Source organism: Crinia signifera, chromosome 5 (genome assembly GCF_055691185.1).
Source record: "Crinia signifera chromosome 5, ASM5569118v1, whole genome shotgun sequence".
Classification (NCBI taxonomy): domain Eukaryota; kingdom Metazoa; phylum Chordata; class Amphibia; order Anura; family Myobatrachidae; genus Crinia; species Crinia signifera.
In genome coordinates this window covers 85,433,614-85,440,661 of record NC_139221.1, presented here as the reverse complement: position 1 = coordinate 85,440,661, position 7,048 = coordinate 85,433,614, and the positions used below count along the sequence as shown (strand labels likewise).

The window sequence follows — 7,048 nt, the reverse complement described above, 5'->3', positions numbered from 1 at the left end:
CTGGTCAATGACCTCAAGAGAGCTGGGACCACAGTAGCACACTAAGGCATTATGGATTAAATGGTCCCCCTGCTTAAGCCAGCACATGTCCAGGCCCATCTAGTTTGCCAGTGACCTGCTGAATGATCCAGAGGAGGTTTGGGAGAATGTCATGAGGTCAGATGAGCACAAAACTTTTTGGTATAAACTCCACTTGTCATGTTTGGAGGAAGAAGAATGATGAGTCACATCCCAAAAAAACACCATACCCACTGCGAAGCATGGGGGTGGAAAAATCATGCTTTGGGGCTGCTTTACTGCAAAGGGGACAGGATGACTGATCCGTATTAAGGAGAGGATGAATGGGGCCATGTATCTTGAGATCCCTCAGTAAGAGCATTGACAATGGAACATGGCTGGGTCTTCCAGCATGACAATTACCCCAAACACACCACCTGGGCAACTAAGGAGTAAGAAGCATTTCAAGGTCCTGGAGTGGCCTAGCCATTCTTCAGCCCAATCGAAATCTGTGGAGGGAGTTGAAAGTCCGTGTTGCCTGGCAAAAGCCCCTAAACATGACAGATCTAGAGAAGATCTGCATGGAAGAGTGGGCCAAAATACCTGCTACAGTGTGTGCAAACCTGGTCAAGAACTACAGGAAACGCTTGACCTCTGTAATTGCCAACTAAGGTTATATTAGGAAGCATTGAGTTTAACTTTTTGATTGTCCAAATGTTTATTTTCTGCAAGAATATACAAAAATTTTTAAAAAAATCATACAATGTGATTTCCTGTTTCTTTTTCCCACATTCTGAGGGGGAAATTTACTAAAGGAAATTTGTAAAAATATAGGTGTATTTGTATCCAGAAATACACTTATTTTTGACATTTACTATCTTGAAAATACGGTAATTCGTATTCGTATTGATGTGCTGTCAATACGAATACAAATTGCCGTATTTTCGGGATTGTAAATGTCAAAAATAAGTGTATTTCTGGGTACAAATACACCTATTTTTACACATTTCCTTTAGTAAAGTTCCCCCTCTGTCTCTCACAGTTGGAGTGTATGTATGATGGAAATTACAGAGTGCTCACATCTTTTTAAGTGGGTCAACTTGCACAATCAGTGGCTGTCCAAATACTTTTTTGCCCCACTGTAACTCTGATTCTAATTGTCCATATATTTTATAATTGGTAGCCACCAGCACTGGTTTTGCCTATCACTTTAAGCATAAATAATTTATTTTGGTCATGGACCCCCAACCCAAGGCACCCTTGCAACATCCTTAGGCACCCCAAGGTGGGGAACCACTGCTGTAGTCTGTAACCAACCAGAACAAAGCTCTAACTGCTCCCCCTCCCTAAAAAAAAAAAAAAAAAAAAACAGTGGAGCCCATTTGACACGCCCCTTGAATTGACACCCTGGGTGCTAAAGACAAACGGTAGTGTCTAGATCCCCTTCAGTTTTGACAATTAATTTATTTCTAATACCAACTGGCATTTGCATGTGTGTTCGGCCGGGGGGTGCAATATGGTATTAAGCTTATGAAAATACAAATACATTGTGGTGGCGCACCCAGTTAATCAATGTTCCCTCCCACATTACGTTTCTATGGCGTTACATCTCCGCCCGCCGCCCGGCACTGTGACGCAGTGCAAGTCGCGCTGCGATGACGTTTCATCCAAGACGTCATCGCAGCGCGACTCCTTGGCCGCGTCACTGGCAGCGCCACAGTGCAGCTCTCTGCTCGGACGGAGCCGCCCCGCCGGAAGGAGGATCCCGGCAGCCCCTTCCACCCCGACCGACCCTGCACTGGAGGCGAGCACCGCAGCCTGCTTCCTCATAGCCTCCCGCTCTCCTACCCGGAGCCCGCCAAACAGTAAGTGAGATGCCGGGTGGGAGGGGGGAGGGTGTCCTGCTGCTGCTGCTTACCCCCAGTGGAAGGGTTCGCCCTCCGGTAGCGCTCCCTCACCTCCCAGGCTCAGGTTTAGCCTTATCATTAAAGTCCTCAAATAAAGCCGAACTGAGCATGAGGAGAGAAGTGAAAAGGTTTACATGGCTGCCCTGCTCTTGCCCTGTGCTACTAGGTGTTTTATGTGAGGTAACTTCTCCCTCTTCCCAGTGCTCATTTTCACACAGAATTTGATTTAAAGGGTAACCCTTGGTGCAGGGAAAGGCACTGTACAGCACTGTGACATATGTGCACTCCCCCAATGCAGAAGTGTTGGGTCCATGTAAAGAAGCTTTAGAGCCAAATGCTCTAAGCTTCAAAGCGTGATAAAGTAGAGATTGGTAGACTACCAGCCAATCAGCTCCTAACTTTCATGTTACAGGCTGGGTTTGAAAGATGACAGGTAGGAAGTGATTGGCTGGTTGTTTATCACTTTCCACTTTATCACTTTATGAAGGTTAGTGCATCTGTCCCTTTGTCTCCTATAGTGCAGCATTCTTGCTAGTGGGCAAGTTTTTCTGTCAGAATTTACTATTAGGGTAGGGAAACAACAGTGCACACTGCAGTTACATTATAGTTTCTCATGTTATAAAATGTAGAACCTCTTAACTATTGTTAGACAGATGAAGCATTATGCAAATGAAATACGGGCAAAAAATAAGGTAAAAGGCAGCAATAGCGTAACATTTATGCCAGACCAGGTTGGTTGCTGCTATAAAAACAAAAGCAGAGCAATAAATCTAAAGCGCTTGGGAACAGTAGCTATGTGATGTGTACAAGGGGCTGCTGTATGGTAGAGGGATGCCGCCCTCGAAAAAGTATTACAAGCAAAAGACAAAAACCATTGCGCCGTGTGTACACATAAAAACACTTTAATGACAATAATTAATTAAAATACATGAAATTAATTGCATGCATGCAAAAACCATAAAAGTATTTAAAAAACCCAAAACAATTGTTTAAAAAATGGGCCTAAGGTGTACCAATATTTCCTGACAAATGGATACTTGACACACGGTGTCTTATGCACCCATACATGGGCAGCTGTGGAATCCACAAGCAAAATTACATCTGTAGATTTTTGTAATTATGTATGTATCCTATAGATTGTAAGCTTGCAGCAGGGCCCTCCTACCTCCAAGTCTGTCTGTTGTTACCCAGTTTGTTTTATCACTGTCTACTATTGTAAAGCGCGACGGAATCTGCTGCGCTATATAAGAAACTGTAAATAAATAATAAATGTATCCTCCCAGTTGGTCAAATGCACAATACGTGGGGGAGTTTGATGTTACTCACACAAAGTTCTCCAGATTGATGTTTGGGAGGGGAAGGTACATCAGTGCAGAATCTGCACTCCTCAGATTTAGTAGACTTGTGACAGATCCTTAGATGGCTGTGGCCGATCACCGGGCCGTCTGTATGAATGAATCTGATGGCAATATTAGCCAGCCACTGGGCGCTCCGTGTAGTTGCCGCTGATCTTATATGCGGCCGACAAAATATCTCACACTTCCAGGCTACGAACCGTCCAGCGGGCCAAGTTGGGAGTGGAGTCTGCTTGCTGGGGCGGTAGCCTGCCAGCTACAATTGGTGATTACCGCACTTGTGGATGACAGCCCAAAGTTCGGGGCTGCAGGTTCACTTGTCAACTCAAAGCAGCTACTTGCTGGAGACACCGTGTGTGTCGACTGTGACGGGGACCCGCTTGTAGGCATTATCCAAGTTGGTGATAGTATTTGGGCAGAAGGGATCCCCAGGGTCACCGGTCAGCTCTAATGAGAAGTCAATGTTATGTGTACACACGGCGCCTGATGGTTTTAGCCTTTTGCTAGGTTGCTGCTATAAACTGCATGCAAAGTCATGCAATTGCAGTGCCTAGATTCCATCAATTAAGCAGTGCCTAGATTCCATCACCAAAGGAACATTTACCATTATGCACTGGGTACACCGTGAACAAAGTGAACCTGCAAGGGAATAATGCAGCTAAAAAAAAACCTACAGTAGATTGGAGAACAATAAAACCGCTGTAAGGGCATCAAAGAATGTCCACCCTCACCTGATGTCACATTCAGGTCCTCTCTACGAATGGATTAGAAGTTCTACTATTACATCTAGTCTCTACGAAAGGAATATAGGTTCTACTATTACATCTTCTCCATAGGCTGGAGGGGGGATGCTGTTCTTATTCATACTGGTGTCCACTTAATGGTGACTGACTGAGCAATTCAGTTGTTGCTTTGTTTGGATGCAAGCTGCTGACCGTTGTACTCCTAGCCCCCTGAGCTAGCAAGCAAAAATTAGTGAGAAGTGACCCGTTTGTGCATGAAAAAAATTATAATTGCTCCACGTGAACGGTCACTTTAGATGGGGGATCTGGCTCGCAAAACATTTAAATTTATACCCATAATTTTCACCAATCACAATAAATTATACCCGCAGTTTGTTTATTTATTTATTATATAGTGCACAGATTCCGCAGCGCTTTACAAAGCATAATTAGGAGCAAAAACATAAATCAAATTACAGTACAAGACAGTTTAGGACAAGTACATGGTAAATATGGATAGTTGCATCAGGGGACAGGACACTGAAGCAATCATCAGGGTGGCAGAGGTTTATATATTCTAAGAAAGGCACAAGAGGAGAGAGGGCCCTGCGCGTGAGAGCTTACATTCTAAAAGGGGAGGGTTAGACAGACAGGGGTGACACAAAAGGGAAAGAAGTGAGCATAAACAGTAGGTTAGGATGAGAGATGGCTCACTCACTGTAGTTTGGCATATTGATGCTAAATGTATGCGGACACATCTGTACCCCAACATTCATTTTTTTTTCCCCCTTCTCGGCAGTATGGGTTGATCTCTGCCTGCGCAGCTTGACCTCTGATGTCATGCTGAGAGGTCACGCTGCGCAGTGCTCTCCGGGTATGAAAGAAGCCAGGCAGCATCTGAGCCAGTGCTCAGACGCCAGTGTTTTGGGGGCCAAATCCCGGGATCCGCCACCCTAGTTGGTAGAGAAATACTTATCATTTTCCTGGTTGTGAAGTGTTGAAGAAGCCATTGCAACTCCAGCATCCCACTTCCTCCTTCCCCTTGAAGTTGTAAAATTTCCAAATGTGTTTTTGTGAACATTGAGGCACTAACCATAAAGGTTTTGTTTTTTACTACATTTTATATTCCTCTAATTCCACACAGTGCGATTCTGTCTATGGACGATTTTGACTATGCGATTTCCCCTTACAGTGCATGCAGCCAATTTTGGCTAATGCACTTGCAATTTTTACTGTGCACTTTGGTCTATGATGAAATACACTTCATGAGATGTAGTCAGAATAGACTGCCTGCAGTCTATTTTTACTTGTGATGGCACCGCCGCTGGGACACGCTCGGTATAGCAAGCCCTTAAACGCTGCTTTTTAAGCCAACTTTCCATACAATTTTGACTATTCAAAATTGTATATAGCCAAAATCACACCATGTTATGCCCCTTAAATTCTATAGATTGTCCACATTTATTTTTAAATACCACCGTTGTTTTGATAAAATTTGTGTGAGATGTTTCATTTTAGATACAATTGAAGTCATCGAATACTGGAGGAAAAAAGCACCCATGTGCAATATAAGCAACATTGTTGCTAAGTTCAGCATTAAGACTTTTTAGCACTTTACCTATTTAGAAGTACAGTGCTGACCTGCCTCTGCCAGCATCAGGTATTGCATCTCTGGTTATGCATTCCACAATGCAATTTAAATGGGCGTCATGTGGAACATTTCACTTCCTGTCTGTACTTTGACTATGTATTACAGATAATCTTTTGAATTTTTTATAAATACTTTCTTAAAGGGTACATAGATAAAATGCAATAATGGCTGTAATAATAATCACATGATTTCCAACCAAAGTTCCAGCCCGACCCGGGACTTTTTCCACTGTGGCGCTTTCCCTAGATATTCCTTGGTCAGTGCTATTTGCCCTGCACACTCCTGCAGTGTATTTTTATCTGGCAGATTGGGACACCAGGGGCATGACCTTGAGGCCTGTTAGGTCACACCCCCTAATGGAAGTTTGTCACATCATGTAGGGGGCAAGCCGAGCACTCTGGAAGCTTCTGGGCTGCCTCTAGACAAAACATTTACTTATCTGTCACTGGGGTCTGCATAGCAGGACAGATAGCAGCTCTTAAAGTAACATATCACTGCGGTTCAGAAGGTATGGGCTCTCAGCATGTTGTAAACAGGTCTCCAATCACTTCTACTTAATTTTGGCCAGTTGCGCAAACTAAAAATGCACCCTGCCCTCTTAGTGGTGCAGTGCTAAAAAACAGTCTACATTGTGCCTTCTGTACCCAATTGCTGCATTGTCCTATGGGTGGGAAAAACTGCGGTTGCCAATCACCACCGGTTTAATAGATACCACACACATGGCATCTATTCACAGTGTGGGGAAGGATTGGGGGGCAGCCCAGCATGTAAGTGTTGGGCACACACCCAATAGTGACTACGATGGAGCCGCACTCCCCTTCCTGTCTTGCCATGCTCCCTTTTGAGATGCACATCTTTGACATGTGCAGTGTTCCCATAATACCACAACTGCATGTATACATATTGGTAGTTCATAATGGTAGTTCATATCGCATTGTGTGCATGCCCCTTTACATTTTCCTCAATAACTTCTCATAAAAATATAATATCAATCAATTATTTTGCAGAAACCTATTACGTGTTACTCCAAAAACCAAAACATAGAAAGACTTGCATAAGCAGAGCAGATCTTGTCCCTATTGCTGTCACTCGTTTTTGCAATTATTATGTTCCTTTATTTCAAAAAATCATTTTTATAAATAAACTTAATACCATTGTGTATGAAATTCACTTCATTTTCCACATTATATCTCATGTATGCCTAATGATTGATCTCTGTATTGCATTTATTGAATGGCCATTGAATCATTGGGATTATGCAGGAACAAGAAAAACTGTGAAGCTGAATGTTGATATGTTCTGAATTGTGATTAAGGGTTGAGACATTGGACTGCTTGAACTTCTTTGGAGTATTTATATCCGTGGCACAACACTTATGTATGCATTGGATCCCTACATGATATATTTGACTTTTGT

At 43.2% G+C, this 7,048-nt stretch overlaps 1 protein-coding gene across 1 annotated transcript in view; it reads left to right on the top strand.

Moving 5' to 3' along the window:
• The first annotated feature begins 1,674 nt into the window (after positions 1 to 1,674).
• ZBTB14 (zinc finger and BTB domain containing 14) overlaps positions 1,675 to 7,048 on the top strand; it is a 21,081-nt gene continuing 15,707 nt past the window's right edge. The window contains exon 1 of the mRNA XM_083187579.1: positions 1,675 to 1,862. The gene's annotated coding sequence lies outside the window, so the exon portion shown is untranslated. The remainder of the gene's footprint in view (positions 1,863 to 7,048) is intronic.